General features: G+C 41.4%; 1 pseudogene; it reads left to right on the top strand.

Moving 5' to 3' along the window:
* Positions 1 to 59: 59 nt before the first annotated feature.
* LOC134165128 (uncharacterized) lies at positions 60 to 1,498 on the top strand (annotated as a pseudogene).
* The last annotated feature ends 18,447 nt before the right edge of the window (positions 1,499 to 19,945 follow it).

Below are 19,945 nucleotides of genomic sequence, written 5' to 3'. Positions count from 1 at the left end.
TCATAATCCAAGAAGAAATAGTCAGTGACCTGCTACACCACTTGGATGCACACAGTGCTATGGGGCCAGATGGGATCCACCTGAGGGTACTACGGGAGCTGATGGAAGTGGTCACTGAGACATTTTCAGTCATTTATCAGCAGCCGTGGCTCACCAAGGAAGTCTTGGTTGACTGGAGGTTATCAGATGTGATGCCCAGCTATCTACAAGAAGGGTCAGAAGGAGGATCTGAGGAACTACAGGTCTGTCATTCTGATCTTGATGCCAAGGAAGATTATGGAGCTAATCATTTTGAGTGCCGTCACACAGCATGTACTGAACAACCAGGTGATCAGGCCCAGTCAGCATGGGCTTATGAAAGGCAGGTCCTGCTTGACTAACCTGATCTCCTTCTATGACAAGGTGACCTGCTTAGTGGATGAAGGGAAGTCTGTGGATGTTGTCTACCTAGAGTTTAGTAGAGCCTTTGACACCATTGCCCACAGCATTCTCCTGTGGAGAAACTGGCTGCTCATGGCTTGGGCAAGTCTACTGTTTGCTGGGTTAAAAGTTGGCTGGATGGCTAATTTTGAAGAGCAGTGGTGAATGGAGTTAAATCCAGTTGGTGGCTGGTCACAAGTGGTGTTCCCCAGGGCTCAGTACTGAGGCCAGTTCTGTTTAATACTTTTATCAATAATCTGGACAAGGGGATCAAGTGCACCCTCAGTAAATTTGCAGACAACACCAAGTTGGGTGGCAGTGTTGATCTGCTCAGAGACAGGAAGGCTCTGCAGACAGATCTGAACAGGCTGGATTGATGGGATGAGGATGGTTTAACAAGGCCAAGTGCCAGGTCCCACACTGGAGTCACAACAACCCCATGCAACACTACAGGCTTGGGGAAGAGTGGCTGGAAAGCTGCCTGATGGAAAAGGACCCAGTTGGTCATCCAGCTGGCTGAATATGACCCAGATTCTGCCCAGGTGGTCAAGAAAGCCAACAGCATCCTGGCCTGTAGCAGCATCAGTGTAGCCCGCAGGGACAGGGCAGTGATCATCCCCCTGCACTTGGCACTGGTGAGGCTGCACCTTGAATACTGTGTTCAGTTCTGGGCCCATCACTACAAGAGAGATATTGAGGTGCTGGAGTGTGCCCAAAGAAGGGCAATGAAGCTGGTGAAGGGTCTGGAGAATGAGTGTTCTCAGGAGCAGCTGAGAGAACTGGGGTTGTTTAGCCTGGAGAAAAGGAGGCTTAGGGGGGACCTTATTGCTCTTGACAGCTACCTGAAAGGAAGATGAAGAGAGGCGGAGGTCAGTCTCTCCTCCCAAGTTACAAGGGACAGGACAAGAGGAAATGTCTTCAAGTTTCACCAGAGGAAGTTTAAATGGGTTATTAGGAAAAATTCCTTCACCGAAAGGGCTGTCAAGCCTTGGAACACGCTTCCAGGGAAGTGGTGGAGTCACCATCCTTGAAGGTATTTAAAAGACATGTAGATGTTGCACTCAGTGACATGGTTTAGTGGTGGTCTTGGCAGTGCTAGGCTGATGGTTGGGCTTAATGATCTTAAAGTTCTTTGCCAACCTAAGCTATTCTTTGATTCTATGGAAATAGTAAAAATCATACCACCTTTGTTGCACTAAAAGCTGTATAAGTTATCAGAGGCTGCATTATAATAATTTTATCAAAACACATGTAAATATTTTGAACAAATTACTATCATCTGCAATTTTAGCTTCTTCTCATTTTTTCCACCCTACCCCATTATGATGGATTTTATGTCTTAACTATTTCCAGTTCTTTCTAAAGCAGGGTTCATTACTCAAGGAGAGACAATACAGACATACATATAGATACAGGACTTTAAAAGTCTGCATGTTTCCAAAGGAAAGTACACAAGAGTAGTTTTGTGGATGGCAAGAGGACACAGAAGGTTTGCTAGGACGTACCAATCCAATGGAGACTGGGAGTCTGATAAATGCAGAACATGGTTGGACATAAACAGCAAAGAGATACAAAGCTCAATGGGGCTAATTTGAATTTTCAAGCCAGCATTTCCCTTCTCCCTGTCTGGTATCTGTTTCAGTGGGAAGTTTGTCAGGATACAGACCATATTATGGGTTTGTATGGTGCCATGTCCTATGGTCTTTTAGTGGGAAATCTTCATTGGCCTTTGTTTTGCTCTGGGATCTCATCCCCCCTATCATGACTGTGGGTATATGCACCTCAGCTCTACAGTGGTTGATAGTGTCTTTGTCAGGAAATGCCCAGTACCGATGGGTTATTGTTGTCTGGGTCTGCTCCTGGTGTGTGTGGGATAGATACAAATCTACCTACCCATTCAGGCTTGAGACTGTGGGCCACGCTCTGGCATGGGTCATGAGCGTAAGTAGGATATGGAAAAGCTACCCTAAGAGTGTAATGCCAAGGTGGCAGAGTTAGAGCTTCAGCCCAGGACTCCCAGCCCTGAATAAACTAGGAGAGCTTTTCTTAGACAAAATACGCTTGATATTTGCGTGCCTCCCCTGAGAGTAACCACAAACCCTTTGTCCCGCTCTGTCTGAGTTTCTGTAGGGTAACCAGGCCTAGGTGTCTCCCATTCAGCCAGGCAGAGGCTTCTGGGCAGTTGGAGGGCTTTCTGAGATTTGTATTTTTCAGAAGAGTTGGTCTTTCAGGTTGGAGAAGTCTGTATCTGAGGGGCTATAGAGCATTCCATGGAAGCTCCCATTTTTTAAACAGTTTATTTTTTTCAGTCTGAGCATGCACCCATACTGCTGCGGCTGATATTCCTGGAGGGCTCTGATGTCTGACGCTTCTTTGGGCATCACCTCGGGCTTCTCTTTCAGCTCTGGTGACACCTGCCGTGGATGTGCCTGGTGGTACTGAGCCGGGTTGCTTGTGTGCACATTGCCCATCAGCATCCCAGGGCAAGGGCAGCTCTCCCAGGGTTTCTGATGCATCCAGCCATGTTCCATCAGAGGGCAGGGCCTCAGCAAGCCTCACCACCATGCAGGAGAGGAATGCACAGGCACCCAGCAGCGCACACTTTATAAAAGTCGCAAACCATTTTATCCAGCTTTTTCTTCCCACTTTTTCACCCTGTGGTTATAGCAGCCGTGGATAAGAGAGGACATTTTGATATCAAGGTTACCATCCCTCCCACCTCCACCAACCTCCTGCCCCGCCTAGACACGCTTTCTGACATCTCTTAGCCCAGTATCCTCTTGATCCTTTGGCTAAACAACAGACCTTCACTATCACCCAGGAAGCTGAGCCTTTGAACTCAAATCATGTATGTTTAAGGTGGGGAAAACCATATCTCTGTGTACGGAAAAAGAATGAGTTGGGTTTTTTTTTCTCTCTCTCTCTTGGTAGCAGTTTTAAGGTCTAATTAAAAGAGTAAGAAACAGAAAATCCTGGGAAATTTCTGGTTGGATCACTTCTCTGCAGTAATAGGAAGAATCCTAAAATAGAAAGGACATGCGAGTGTCATCAAATATTCTGTAGTTTTGGCTCAGAGCGCTAGCAATCACAGAGCTAATAACTTGGCTCTCTACATGGTTATTTTTTAACTCCTGCACACACCTACTGAAGCCAAAAACACATTTGCACACCCGAAATAACAGTGACCTGGTGTCAGCACTTTCATGAAATTATGCACACCAGGTAAAGATTTTTAAACTGAGTTTATTGCATTCTTACTTGCTTTTTTTGGTTTTGTTTTTTTTAGCAGTTACAAATTCTAGACAATTGCTACTTTAAGAAGGATCTCTTTAAAAATACTGAAGCACATTCAAAAGGCTGACAAGTTGTATCTGTGGTTTTCAAAAGAAATAATTTTTGAGCGGAGCTACCTTTTTGGCATAAAGTAATTGGAAAGTACCATAGAAATCTCAATAAAACACATCAAAAGTAACTTTCTATAGCTTGTTTTGACATGTCCACTTGTGGGTTGTATCAACTTCAACTAAACGTCAGTTTTTTCCTCCGTCAGTACAAACCATTAAAAATATTCAACAGAAAAAGCAAATAGAAATAACTCAGTACTCTGTTTGCCTATTTTCAAATAAAAGGAGATACAGAAAGGAGTGGTCACTGCAGTTGAAAGTGCATTTTTCTGATTCATATATTTGCTGTAACTATTTGCATAGGATTTAAATGTCTATGAAAAATGCCTGGCCGTTTCAAAGAGAATTCTGCATTTGAAAAAGCTGAAAATGCTAATCTGGTTTCATATTTACAAAGGTTTGTTTACTGTATGTGTGATCAATTCACCAAATGACAGAAAACTTCGGTAAATACAGTTCTGATGCCGAGATTCTTTGACCTGTTTATGGAGGAATAGAAAGCTTATCTGCTCTAGAACCAATCCTAAAGGAGCACATTGTGCTGATTTCATTTGAGATCTTATCCTTTTTCTCTCCTTCCTTCTCTCTCTTTTTCTCCCACCCTCCCTTCTTATGAACTCTGAATGCTAAGTTATTTCCTTGTCAAGGTTGCTTATCAGGACTAGATTTACACTTGATATCATTTTGTAAGCATGCAGCAAATGGTTTATACATTAAGAGAAAAAGGGTATTTTATTATTACAGTGTATTCCTGTGAAGAGGAAAGGAATTTCAAGAAAATATATGGCAGTTAATTAATATCCTAATAAATAATAAATAAAAAAATCATTTAATCATGGAACAAGCCTGGGAATCAGGCAGACAAATTAAGACTAAAAATAGGTCTGCACCCTCTTTGTTTATCCTGCACAGTCAGAGGCACTTTCTGTTCACTGCCGCTATGCAGGTAAGTTAAATGCGCAATGGAGGATCCTGCCTTCAGGAAAATAAAAGTCTCAAATATTTCAGTGTATCAGCATCCTGTCACTGCTGCAGCAATGCTCAAAGTGGCAATATTTGTCTTACAAAAGAGAAACCTGTCTAAGGCTTCCTTTTACGTAGCCCAAGGTAACTGCACCATTTGCAATGTCAGTAGGCAATGATGTTAGGAGTTAGTCAATGAGAAAGACGAAGAGATAATCTATACTGACTGGACTTGCTTGCTGCCAATGATCCTTGTCAAGCAATGTGTGCATAGACACAGATTGTCCCTGTGACCCCAGTGCTTACAGTTTCAGTGTTTAAGGATTCCTGTATCTGAAGTGCTTTTGCTGGAGAGAGCCCAATGAGAGCCCAGGGAAGAGGAAGTGTAAGCTTGGGACAGCACCTGCAATACAGATAGCGATAGCCTCTGTTCTCGTGGCCAAAGATGAGAACCACAGATGTTTTCTGCAGATTTAGATGACCCCCAAATGAAGAATTCTAAACTGTGTGTTACAAAGAAATAAATCTGTAACACATTACTTATGAACAACACCCATGTAATCCACACAACTTATTACTGGATAAAACCACCTATAATGTTTTCCCATTACTAAATCCTAAAATGCAACACAGTTTTGTACTGCCATGATAAAGGTATACATGGCATTAGGCTAGGCAGTAAATATATAACACATTAGGTCCTCTGCATCAAATGCCCATTTCTTGCTTTTCTCATATGGTTCATGTATAGGCAATACAATACCAGGCAGTTGGCTCCTCAACAGGCACGAAACTATTTATGTGTGCCGATCTTTAGGGACAGCACTTGGACACTTAGAAGCAATACTTTCTTGTCCTATCTGCTTAACTACAATAATTATTAGCTCATGATTTCAGATTGTCTGAAGCCATTCAGGGCACCATTTTCCTTCATGAGCTAAGGGAAAACAGGCAAAAGTGCAGTGATAGCACCTTGCCTTTCAGATGTGATTGTCAATGAATGAGAGGGACCTAGGGCCAGACTTGAGCTAATTCCTGCAGCTTTCAAGAAGTGATCTTTGCTGTACAACTCTGAAATCCAAATTCTTTCTAGATTATGTGCTAGAGACTGACAGAAAAGGAAAGGTAGATCTGCTTTTAACTTCTTTTTTCTGATCTATTTTCCTCTTCTCTCAACCTGCTCCCCATTTTCTGTCCTGCAACCTGCATTATTTCCTGATCCTTAACATTACAACCCTATTCTCTACTGATGTATCTCCGTCTTTGTGCATTTTCCTTTTTTTTCTCCTTTTCTCTTTCCAGAACTGTTCTTTCAGCCAGGCCTCATTCTTTGCTTCCTGTTGTGGAGTGACCAGTGGGAATCTGAGTACGACATTCCCTCCCAGAGAAGGTACAGAAATCCAGGGTTCTCACAATCTGTTAAAACAGAAGTTGCAGTGATGCAAGATTTCCAGTGTCTTCTCCATTAAAGCTCCCAGGGCAATTCTACGAGTGATGCGGAAGGAAGGTAGCCATGACAACTGAAGGCTTAATAGTATCTGGTGCCTTCTGCTGATGAGCCTCTTATGGACCCCAGAGTGGAAATTAATGATGCCATCTCCAGGGTGATACATATCCTCCACTATGACCTAATGGACTAGAACAGAAAAGAGGCAAATCTGGCATAGAAAGCATTATTTTGAATGCAAGCCAGAAAGTGAAGATATACCATTAATCATAAAGGGAAAAGGAGATATCAGGTCCCAGACAGAAGTAGAGGTTGTGACCAGACCACCTAGGCTAAATATGTAACTCAAAATTTCTGTCTGTCTCTCTGAGTTGGCTGGACAAGGGTCCAGGCTCTGGCAGATTGGCAAGGTAGTCTGCCTCATCAATCTCTTGAATGTAGATGACACTGAAGGTACAAATTCTAATGCAAAGCTCCATTGCATGTGATCTGAATATACTCCTCCATGGCCCTTCATAAAGACTGAATGAGAAGTTGCAGAATTTGTGATCTATGGTGTGGTCACCTTGGAAGAAAAGCAATACAAAAACTGAAGGGCTGAAAGTGAGTTAAACAACAGAGCCCACTAGTGGGACACTGCTTGCTTCACACAGACTACAGAAAGAAAATTGGACTTCTTTGTGATTGCATCTCAGCAAACTCCCAGCCATTCACCTCTTCCTTATCAAACTCTGCCTTTGTGAGTCTGTAGTAACACTGCAGTGGGAATAGTTCCAGGTATGACCCTAGGAATTCAAGTGATGCCTCTCGCCTGTTGCTGCGATCCAGCCTGGCTGACCAGACCCTCAAGAAACACACAGTCAAGGTGGATTGTAGTTCCATGAGGAAAACCAAGGCAAGATGCCAGTTGCTCCTTAATATGATTGACTCCTACTAGTGGACCTCAGTCACTGAGGATGGAAAATAGACTAAGCAAGAGAATAAACTTTATTTTTTAATAGCTCAATTAAGTTGTGCATGATTTAGGATACTTCTGACAAGAAATGCACTTAGGAGCTCTACTATTACATCACACCAAGCAGTAATAGGATAAAGGTTAAAGTACTTGGCTTCCAAAATAGTGTAGAGCTAAGATCAATCAAGTGGGTACAAATCCTGTCTAACACGTCTGTCCATATTCTTAATAGTATAGTGGTACATAATGCAAAATCAGATTCCCTTAGTTAATTCCAAGGGTGGCACAGGCTCTGTACCATACAATGCCCCTGTTAATTTCTGAAATTTATACCAGGGAGGCAGATGAATCCATGGTTAATCAGCTGTGATTTTAATTATGATTTCAAACTGATTCAAGTAAGAACTTTGAAGAAGTGTTCAGCACTCATCTATCTTTCTACTCTTCATGAAAAAAGGGGTGCAAGTTCTAAAAAGCCCTTTACTGCAGCCTTCTTCATGAAGAATTTGTATTTCATTGCTTTTATCTCCTGAAATTTAGTAATTTCATAAGGTCATCTGCTTATATATTAAAAAACCTGGACTCACTTTTTGGTAACATCTTCTCTTCATGAAAGAAGCCTTCAGAAGGTCACATTGAGGGTTTTCCTTTACACTGTTTTACAGGATCTTCTCTTGAGGTCAGTCATGTAAGGACAGCCATACTGTCTACACTTTCATTAGCAAATTAGGCTGCATAGGAAACATTTCTGGCCAGGATGTCTAGCACTATTAGCACTGCCTAGCTTATTTTCCATGAAAGCAGAGTTTTGCCTCCAAAGCAGATGACCACATTGAAACTGCCCATTGCAAATAACTGCTGGTCTATACAACCCAAACTATCCCTGTGCCTTTTCTTGGTAAGAAAATTTTCTCACAGTTGGCACAGGTCAAACCCATACCAGGGACTAAAATGATAAAATTACCTGTGACAGCCCTCCTGCCTGTGTCCTGGCCTGTCTTGTTTACTAGCATAGGCATAGCCAGAGGGTCAGAAAGGTATTCTGCTGCCTCCAGCAGAGTTTAGGAAAGTGCTTAAGAAACAAAGTACAGCATAATGCTACCATGTCATCTGGTCTCCAGTTCTGGCAGTCAGTCAGTAGAGAAAAGGTCTCCATTAACCAGATTTTCACATGGATCATCATTTTCAATAGCCATCAGTCTCCATTTTGTCTCATTTTGAATTTTTCTAGCCTCTTCAAACCCGCTGCATTTCCACACTCCACCACATCCTGTAGCAACAAGTTAGTAGTGGTCTAATGCGCAAAAAAAAAAAAATAAAAAATCTTCCTTTCTTAAATTTTGAACCTGCTGCCATTATGAAAATAGTGAATCATCATTTCCTCTTTATGTTCTTCATTGCATTCATGGATGTTCAGATGTCTTATCGTATCCTTTCCTTATCTTCTCTTGTCTATTCAAGGAGCCTTGTCTATTCAGTCTCTGCTTGTATGCAAGCTATTTCATTCCTCCAGTAATTCTTATTCCTCTTCTTATTACCTTCAATAGGGAATTATCAGAAGTTCTTTTAGTACACAAGACATGCAAGTACCATGGATTTATCTAGTGGCAGAAACATGTTCTTCATTTATCGGTGATTTGTTCCATTCTCTGCATTGTTGGCTTGTCACCACTAATAGAGGCTATTAAAATCTTCATTAATTGGAGTTTTCAGAAATGTTGAGGTGATTTGTGAGTACAGCCTTTACTAACATTCAGTGAAAGCCATGATCCTACGATTTTCTTAAAATTACATTATTATGCAAAATCACGCATCTTTTTAAAGACTTCAGCTCTTGATTTATTCTCTCAGCCAGCCAGATGCTATTAGGTGTTACAAGAAGAGCCTTCTCATAAAGAAGAAATGGGGAAACTCTTACAGAGTTCACTAACAGTCAAACAAACCTACTTGACCTATTTTCACAGTCTTCAGATAGAAACACAGTGAGCTCTTTGCCCATATCTCTGCTAACATCTCTGTGCTTTCTATTATCTTGGGACAACTCTAAAATGATGGGAGCATGGAGTAAATCTTGTCCAGCTGGCCCCAGTACCTACTTTGGCTCAGAGAGACCCAGAAAGATAACAATGTCTTTAGTGAGTGTAAAAAGACTTCACCCTCACAAAGAATTTAGTATATTTTTCGCACCCTGTTAATTAATTCAAGGAGAAAGTATTAGACAGACTTGTGTAATTGTGCTGGTCCACTAATCTGAGGAATAGTATTTGTTTTGACTTGCGAGTAATATATGGTACATTTTTTCATAATTATGAACTTCATCATAAGGGTAGGCAAAGAGATTCTAATCTTGAGTTGATAAATTTTGCAGGGCTGGGTAACAGGTGGAGCCATTTATCTCTGTACTAACTTGATCGTGTTTATGAACCAATTGAAGAATCCCTCAGAGGAGTTCCAGACCTTCCTTGTTACTTATTTATTAACCACAAAGACCATGGGAATCCTAACTGGGTTTACAGTGCAACTTGATTATCCAAAATTGTAGCTGTCCACAGTTCCCTCTCACTGAAAACAGAGATTTATCCCTGCTTGTCTACTTGTTACAATGAACACTGTCTCAGTGGTCAGAAGTCTCAATTATCCAAACAAATCCCTTATGACATCTGGATAATTGAGCTCAGCTACTCTTGTGGATTGTTGAAATACCAACATTCCCATGTAATTTCTCATTAGGATTTAAGTGAGCTTAGATTATATCTTAGAAATCCGTCTTTGATCATAGAGCTATAATGCAAACATACAGATGACATTATTCCCACACAATTAGTCATTAATCTTAAAGTGTATTTTAAATATTAAGGATGATATGTCTTCTTGTAAACTCTCCCCAGTTTACCCAGAGAGCTTAACTACTAAATCAGTACACCAGAAGACAGGGATAGTGACAATCTACCTTTTATCAGAAAAATGAGATATCGTAATACAGTGTAATTTACAGCGAGCAGCAGCTACTGTCAATAGAAAGGAGCTTCCAAACAAATCACATGATTACATTACTGAAATTAGAGAAAATTAGTTTATGATAATAATACATCAAACTTGATGTGGCTAGAGGATAAGGTTTTGCCTCAGTGAACATAAATAAATAGAATGACCCCACTGGGAAAATGCCACAAAGCTAAAAAACATTTCACTAGGAACTGGGCTGTCACTGAGAGGTGGTGGGACAGGGCAACAGTCACAGGGGCTGATGCACAAGAGTGCAAGTTGCCCTTTGCCAATCACAAGCAAAATGTCTAATCTGCACCCAAATCTGCTCTTGGGGTGGGTGCACACCTTGGCCTTCAGTGCAGTGAACAGCAGAGCCTTGACAGGACAACAGTGGGGTTTGTTCATAAACTCCTATGTGAGAAAGTTATAGCGTAGATGGTAAGGTATAGGACATGGGGACTGCTAAAAGACACATCATGGCTTTGGCCCCATTTGATGGCAATGCTGGGGCTGATCTGGTCATATGGGATGGGGCAGATTTCTGGACTCAGAGCAAGGATCTCAGTTTGGAAGCAAGAAGGAACAAGGGTGGGTGGTGGGAGAAGAGGAGAGAATGGGTATGGAGGCTAGAGACAAGGCCAAAGGCAGGTCAATAACGTCAAAAGATGTTATTAGATGTTATTAGATGTTAGAACATGAGAAAAAGAAGCCCAGAAGAGCTTCTCGGTTCATGACCCTTCCTTCCTTAACTTTCACCACAAGCTTTCCATCTGACTGCTATGTTTCTAGACTTTTGCAATGCTTTTGCAGCTAGACTGGGACAAGCTTGTAAAAAACATTGCTATAACCAACAAAACATCAACACCTTTAAAAATGCTCCAATCACTGGTCATTTTCACCATGTAGACAGTCACCTGGCATCAGCCAGTAACTGAACTCCCTGCACGCATATACCAGAAGTTTAAAACCTTTTCATGGACCTGAAGTCTTGAAGCAGGCAGCCACAGAAAGCTGAATTTCCAGAGCACTCAGGGAAGTATTGATGTGCATTTCAACTTGCAAAAGCTCCTCATTGCAATGCCATTGCGTACATCTCCCAGCAGACCAATGCATGCACTTGATAACTAGCTGCTGTGACTGCTTCCAGTTGACAGACGTGTACAAAAGGTGTCTGGGGTCTGCCCATCCTGCAAACACCTAAATGGACTGGAAGATTGCTGATGGTCAAAAGGGGTAGAGACAGACTTCTTAAGCTGAATTCCCACCCACCCTGCTCAAGCAGGGTGTGCCCTAACCATGCTATTTCCTGAGGCTACTGAGCAGGCTGAAGGAGTACTCACTTTGCTCCTACTGCTGCTCAACTTGCTCAGCCGTCTCCTCTAGCTATTAGTGAAGCAATGGGTAGGCATAAACCTCTTCCCACAACAAGGAGTATAAAATACCGCTGGAGCCAGTGTGTCTTGGTGAGAGTAGGCAGCCATGATAACAGCACAGAGGCTAGTGAGAGGGCCCTGGATAAGGGTTTGAGCTCTTGCCATCCTTGTTTTAAAGGGCGTGATTAAAAAAGGGATTGCTCCTACTGTCAGCTCTCCCTGCTTCAATGACTGCTTTCCTTCACCCTCAACAGTAGAAGTTGTTATTTCAGAGGCCAGTGAATGATGATAAATTATTGCCTGGAGAGACCTGGGCCACCTGGCAAACATTTTCCTAGAAGCAGGAGACAATAGTCACTGCTACTTTTTTCCTCTTACAGATATTTCCCTATGAAGAATCGATAACATTTTTTTCCCCTGGAGCTCATCAGATTATCCTTTAGGACATCTCCAGGAGGATGGCTGCTAGAAGAACATGATCATTTGGAAGTAAATGGCAGAGAGCAGCGAAGGTTGACAAGGAGATAAGCAATCCACCTTACTTTGTAATCCCAAGACTGAGTTTGGGCTGGGGAAACCAGTGACCATGAAACTCAGTATGGGTGAAGACCTCTTTCCTTCCTTCAGTGGTTGATTAAAACTTGTCTTTTCAGGAAAACAGTTATATGGACTTGATGCCTTTTTGGAGCCTTACAGCAGCACAAGCAGCTTCCCACTGCCTCTGTGGAGATAGACACCTGCAGAAAGCAGTTTTAACTACCTTCTAGAGCGACCTTTCACCGATTTCATATGATGCCCATCTTAGACTAAACAAATACCTTTCAGGCAGCTAAAGTTAGATGAGACAAGTCTCATCCCAGGAGCTACAACATCAGACACAGCGCTAGGTGAGATGGCTACATCCAGGTGAATGTACCTCTGACTTCACATCCTTTTATGGAGCAAAGACCTGATAAAGAGGCAGGTGACTTGAATAAAGCAATGAGGGATTCTACATGTCCTCTCAGCTGTTTTCTTTTACTGAGCTCCTGGAGAGCCCCAGTGGAAAATGAAAGCTGCCTTAGCTCCTCTGCAGTACTCTCCAGGGAGGGCAGGAAAACACCTACCCATTTTCACAGTACGTTGTCACTTGGGCACATGGCCTGGCTGTTACTGAGGGCTGTTGATTCACCTGTCTTCTTGGTACTTAAGATGTGTCTATATTTTTTAATTGTCTGGGTCTATCAAAGTTGTGGGGAGAATTTAGAGAAGTTTAAGACAGCTGAAGCAGAAAATTCCCCAACTGTCAGTTGTATAATTCTTAAATCCATTCCAGGAGAGCTAGCTTTAGCCCTGTTTTCTGATCGCTCAGAAAAAATTGAGACGATCAATTAAAGTTTTCCCATGCACCCTCTTGGACAGATGGTTAAACCATTTAAATTAAGTGTATGTATTGGACTGACAGAGTTGATGTATCTGACGTGACAGACTTTTTCTGTGTTCATTTAGGTTTTTAATTTTTCACTGTCTTTAGTATGCCCAGAATCGTGCTATTTGCATTGTGCTTTCAGAAGAATTATTCAATACACTGTGGATCGTTTGGATTATTAGATTTTTATTGCCTGTTATTGTTGGTTTTGGCCACAGTGAAAAGCTCCTCAGTAGCAATTAGCTACCACTCTGGCTCTAATAACAGAAGGATGTCTTTTTGGGAGATCCTGGTGGAAGAATAGAGAAAGGTACAGATTTTTTAAGCTATTTAGATACTGAGAAGGGCAAATAGAGGCATATTGAGATTTTTCAAAAGCATCTAGGAACCCAATACCTCAGATTTCAATGGAACTAAAATGGCTTTGAGCCAGATATCTGCAGCTCTAGATATCTTACAAGTCTCCCTTGCTTCAGTAGTATGTGGTGAATGCTCTCTTGAGTTCCCATTCAAAATAAATTAGCCGGATGCTCTTGCTTCAAGGAGTTTTAAAATGAGACACATGCTTCTCTTTTCTTATATCTCTTTACATCTGGTGGCCTTGCAAGAGGTAGAAGTTACCTCTTGCAAGGCATATGGCATTAGTGGCCTTCAAACTCAGGACAGAATCCCATGGAGTAGAGGGCTCCCACTTACATGACTTGAGTGGTGGAATCTGAGTAAAAGGAGGTTCCTAACACACACAAATGGTTTCACAGCTAGAGCTCTTCTGCATGTGTACCAGTCTGTAAGTTTGTTATAACCAGTCCATAATAATGTTATAATGGATATATCGAAGCAGAGAATTGTCAGGACTTTTTCTTTCCTTCTTATGAAATGCGTATTTGCATAAATATTAAACATTGTTAGAATATGTCCAAACCTTACCTGGGCTTCTTCACATGATTTTTTCAATCTTATTTTAATATTAATAGCTGTTAATAGATACATTCAGTATTAATGGAACTTTCTCTCGGTTTCAGTGAATATCAATCAATAGCTGCAAAAGTACTATATACTGGAATATTGTAGTGGCTACAAATACTTTTCTTATTTCCAGTGTCTTTACTTGCTGACATAAATGATTGTTTTCACCTAAGATAAACTCCTACGCTCTTACATGTTTCATGGCAGAAAAAGCATTGTCTCCTGCTGGTGGGAAAATCATGCTGGAAAAATACTTTTACAGAGCGCTGGCTGACATGTTCATTATAGAAAAGTAGAAAAGTAGCATCTTTATACTCCAGACTTTCCAACCTCACATGGGCAGGATTTCTCTACTGGAGGAAGCTAGATTGCCTGAATGGTCTTTGAGGAAAAGTAAGGGGAAATAGTAAAAAGTGTGAATGTGATCATACACTTGATAGTTCTGGAAGATATTATATTTGTGACATAGCAGACAACTCGAAAGAAAAGACTAAGGAAGCAATCAGGATGTTCTGATCAGGAAATGCAAGAAGATCTGAGGTTTAAAAATAAATATGTTCTCTTCTGGATAGGCAGAGCAAGTGAGAGAGAGCCCTAGGTATATTCAGCTTTTAATAACATGTATGTATAGTCCAACCAGTGCATGTACAAACCCTACACTCCTTCACACACTTCAAATACCTGCAGGCATAGATAAATACTTGGATAAGCACATACTTCTTTGCTTGCTTACATGAGAGATTTTGTTCATGCAATAAAGGCAGAGCACTTTTTTTGCAAAACCTCATGCTACATCTGCATATGTGAGTATTCTGGGAGATTCAAAACAGCTAGACATCAAAAGTCCCAGTAACATGCACTATCTGGGGGCTTTCAGAGAGTGGGCTAATAAACTTATTGAATCACTAACAACTGTTTTTGAGAGGTGGGGTAGAGAGGTAGAGGCAGTGAGTGATAGCAGAAGGGAAGTAGAGAAGGAGGGAATACCATGCTGCTCTGCAAAAGATGGGTGAAAAGTGTCATCTTGGGAAACACTGACTGAAAGGCCCAGCACTGAGCAATCTGCAGCTCTTTTCTAGCAACAAATCAGAAATGTTAATATTCCATGCAGTATTATAGTGGATGTGGTACATTGTGCTGTCAGATCCACACACGCAGCTTCAGTAAACAGATTTACCCTGACCAGAATTAGCAATAACACATTTGATTTTCTAAGAGAAGCATCTGACCTGATCTAAGAATATCAAAAGGAGTCAGTAGCTCAGACTGACATTATTACACAAGCAGTTGCATTTTGATATTTAAGCTTGTACATTCCTCAAGCCTCAGTTGAATTTCTTGGCATTGTCAAAAAAAAAAAAAAAAAGAAAGAAAGAAAAGAAAAAAAGAAAGAAAGAAAGAAAAAACAAGCCATGCTTCTGATGAAAGCAGCTGTCATTCAGCACTAGGACTTGCCCTTAGAACAGCTGTACTTGATCTCAAAACTCTCACCTGCACAGCATGGTAGGCTGAATCAACTCCGCTCTTTGTCTCACTACCTCAGATAAGCCTGTCATCAAAGTGAAGAGATAAAAAAGAGACAATCATAACTCTAATGTCATATTTGACAGAGGAAGCTGCTAGTCAAGTAGCTTTAAACTGTTTCTCCTCTACATGTATCGAGTGACGTCCTGGCACAGTGACAAGAACTTATCACGGTACTTTTTTATATCAGAAAGAAGAAAAAAAAAAATACCAGAACAGATGTGTCATCATAGACACACCTTTTAGTGGACCTTCAAAGTGAAGAACTGGAGAGGCTCTTTCAGGAGACAAGTGTCACAACAATTCCATCTTCATAGATGTGCCTATACAGGCCACTGCAGACAGCACATAGCAGATATTAGAGGTTACTATGCTAACAAGGAATTGGCTCAAAGTGCCAAGAAAACATGTTTCCTAGGGCCAGATCCTGAATTTGCTACTTAGGCAAAATGCTAAGTAGTGTAGGAACTGGTCCAAAGGCAGCTTCCTAATAAGAAACTGAAAATAGCTTGCTCATCATAGCTGGCATTCCAGGAAAGGTGAGGAGGAGAGCTAGCCCCAGATGTACAGGCCATGGTGCAGCAAATATAGGCTGTTGACTACTCACAAGACCAGCTTGTGAGTTAACCAGTCCATCATATCACATAATTATCAAACCTATATTTGAGTATCATCAAAGTTCCACTTCTAATACAGCAGCAGCTTAAAAAGCTGCATTTGCATTTATGCACTACATTTAACCCAGGGAAGCTTTAGAAATTACAGTGATAAAGCTCTGTTAAGATGGAGCTTTTGTGTACAGAAAAATGCTTATGCTGGAAAAGCATAAGAACAACCCTGGGCCCATGGGGCCCTACATTGATATAAAAAGGAGATGAGTTGGACCTAATTCAAGATATCCACAGCAATTTTACACACCTAAACTACCTTGTGACTTCTTTACCTGCCTGAAGCTCCCACAGTGATCTTATGCAAAACAGTCAGCATCTAGGAGTTTGCCTTGACTTGGAGTTTTTGGTTTCAGCACTGTCTCTTCTGCAGGTTTCAGCTAGATCAAGGTCAAGGAGGAGAATAATTCAGTGAATTTGACTCCTAACCTTTTAAATTTTGGCTTCAAAAATGCCTAAAAAACAGATGCAGGCAATGCTAGCTACTAGTTACGTGTGCCTGTAACAGTATTGTATGGATAACTCCAGTACAGTACCTCACTTACTGTTGGATTGACTTCCCGTAAGTTAAGTTTCTAAAAGTTAAGCATCTTATGTAAGCCGTGGACCTCATCTGGGGTCTGTGGAAAGGGTCAGAAACCTCCACAAAGTGAGTGACAGTGTCCTGAGTTGGTTGTCTTTCACAGGGATGGTGCCTTGCCCTCTGACTGGGCTGAGCTCTTTGGGACATGAGTGAGATGGTTTGCTTAGGTTAGACATGTGTCTTTCTGGTGGCTAGTGTTAGATGTGATGAATCCCACCCACAGAGTCAGATCTTTGAATGTCTCAGGGTCCTTCCAGACAGAGGTATTTTCAGAGATTTCTGGACACTCAGCTGCTATACAGCTCATCAGGAACACGGCACCTCAGAAGTTTTTAAGAAGTCCTGCAAACTTCCATCTGTATGGTTAAATGTTAAATGTCTGACCCTAAATCTCCACAAAAAAACAGGAATGACAACCAATCACAAACCACAGCTACGTCACAGAGGTGTTGGGGGAATAATTATTTGTTCTGGCTGAGGATGACAGCCCAGTTTGAAATTGATTTGAGGGTTTTGAAAGATATCCCCTTTCTCAGTAAGAAAAATGTGATCAGATCACTTGAAATGTTGTAATGAAATTAAAATATTTTTTTTTAGTCTGATTTTTAGGTGCTACCAATGAAAGAAATAAAATCCAAAGTATAAGTAATCTTAAAATTATAAAACGGCATTTTTTTTTCCAGATGCAGAAGGGATGCTGCCAAAATCCTTCAACTCTGCACCAGTGTTCTTCTGAATCATCCACTAAATAATTTCATTTTTCCCAGGTGTTTCAGTGTTTTCAGAATTACATCTACCGTTTCTTATGCCATTTGTGTTCTACTGAAGAAAAACACTATGTGATCTCTGTGTTAAAGCTGTTGTGTAGCTAGGAAGTGTACGTGCAACTACGTGATTCATGATAAACAGTTGTAACGATAAGTCCTGAACCTGAAAGCTGATAAACCTCGCTCTCTGCTTTTACATTGATCCCGGAATAGGAAATGTCTAACTTCTAACCTGTGTTCTTGTAAGTGCTGCCAGATTTCAAGAAGTACCTTGGGCAATGTACAAAATTGTCTAAATGCTCTGCTGCTATTTCTCAACTTATTTTAAAGGAGTATTTCTAATTTTACAAACTTCACACATTATAATTCTATATAAGCTACCATATTATTAAGTCCCTATAAAAGTTAATTATGCACCTGGCATCAAGGAAAATCGGAAAAGTATTATTCAACCTTTAGAGTATCTCCAATTGAGAAGCGATGAAGCATACCATAGCAGAAGTATTAGCTGAGCACAGTAACTGTAAGAAATAACTCTATGAAGCACCACCATTTGTAACTGTTGTGACTCACGGTACTCGATACACAACTCAAACTCCTGCAGTCAGCCCAGAATGGCAACTCAATGTATTTTTTTTACATGAGGCCGTAATGGAAACACTATAAAAAAACCCAGACAAATTAAATGCTGAGGTTAATACTGATTTTTCATAGCCACCTGTTAATAGAAGGCCCTGACTTTTCCTAGGCACTGCCATTCCTAACGGTCACTGGCCTTGCTGGCACTGACTAATAGGTACAAAGAGGAAAAAGAGCCACTAATAGGAACAGAACCATTTTCCACCCTGTGGTACTGTGTGCACCCCATGCCACAGATGCAGCAGGTCTGGCTGGCTCACTCCCGGCCCTGCCCTGTGCTTGTGGGGTCAGGGGAAAACCACTTAGGCTGATCCAAAGGGAAGGGAAGAGATCCCCTTTCTGAAGGTATTGGATCCGGCTTTCATCTTGGCCTGTGATCAGAGACACAGAGACGTGGACAGCTCAGTGAACAAGGAAGGGCGAATGAACACTGAGTGCCAGGTACACCCTGCACCAGCCACTCTTTCTAATGAACCCTCAACATGCTGAGGGGCAAGAGAATTGAGTCTTGGATAATTTTTACATTTGACCTGTGAAATGCAGGTCATTCAGCAAGGATGAAACATAATACTTCCTAAGACCCAGACAGAAGAAAGGTTATTCCTACTGTGTCATAGCAGCTAAGCCACAGGAAGCTGGTGAAACACTCTGCCAGCTTTCCTGAAATAAAACAGTTTTAGTTTCATGCATGTAGTAAATTTTTACCTTACACTTCTGAATTTGAGCCACAGTTATCTTATCTGCAGGGTGATTAAACAGTCTATTATTTCTCTCTTTCTCTGCTCCTTAACCAGAGGTCTGCTAGCCCGTGGGTGTTCATGATGCCCAGGAGCATCCTGCCTTTCCTTGCTGTGGGTGGTTTTGCAGACATGTGATGGACTGGAGCACATCTGGTATAGTTTGCTGTTTGGGCAGGGACCCTGTCTGGGTGCTGCATTTTCATTGGTAGCATCATCACCCAAACTTGCTCATTTATACCCTAGGTTACGTTCTGCTGTGGATTTACTTCCTCCTCATTTATACTGACTTTCCATCATGGTGCTATTTTTGAAATCACACTAGATCAAATTCTCCACTTAGTTCCTCTGGCACAATCACTGCAGGGCAGTGTGCATATAAATGAGGGCATGGTTTAGCCCACTGTGTATAAATTAATGTGAACTTAGATATTAAGCACAGGTGACTTGCAGTTTCTCTCTCATATAAGCAGACTCTGCTCTGAAATGCCAGTGAAATTATTACATTTAAGGTAGTGCTGAACTCAGCAGTTTTCTTGCCTGCTAATGCAAGCACCTTCTTTTTATGTTATCTTTAATGTTGCCAGCAATGGTCAACATAGAAGACAATCATGAGGTAGACAAGGGGTTTACCACCTGCAAAAAGGAAGACCATTCCTGTAGATATAAGAAAATCAACATAATGAGTGTATTTTAGAGAGACTTTTCAGTCATGCCTTTCTCACACAGCTTTATGGCAGGTTGTTGGACTGAAAATAGTAACTCAGGAAAACTAAATCAGACCCAGCTAACCCCAAGTGTATAAGCATGCATTCCCAGTGTGATTAATACCTGTGTGCAACCAGTTTGGGCCTCACGTAGGCAGGGACCACTGGCAGTAGGACTTTTCTTCATCTTGCACTGAGCCAGTCGATCTTTCCTGCAGCCTTGAACTTCATGGAAGGTGCCATCAGTCCATCACTGGATTAGTTACTTCCTTTCATTCAAGTTATTCTCCTGACAAGCTGTTGCTTCCTCTGTTATGATGCAGCAAGGGGATCCCTTTTAGATCTGTCTTCCTTAAGCCTTGAAGTCATCAAAACATGTATTATGTAGGGAGTGTT

The sequence above is a fragment of the Pezoporus occidentalis genome, unplaced genomic scaffold (assembly GCF_034315485.1).
Source record: "Pezoporus occidentalis ecotype Australia unplaced genomic scaffold, CSIRO_AGI_Poc_V1 ctg23, whole genome shotgun sequence".
NCBI classification, from domain to species: domain Eukaryota; kingdom Metazoa; phylum Chordata; class Aves; order Psittaciformes; family Psittacidae; genus Pezoporus; species Pezoporus occidentalis.
Note: the sequence above shows the minus strand (reverse complement) of the source record. Positions and strands in the feature narration are given on the sequence as shown.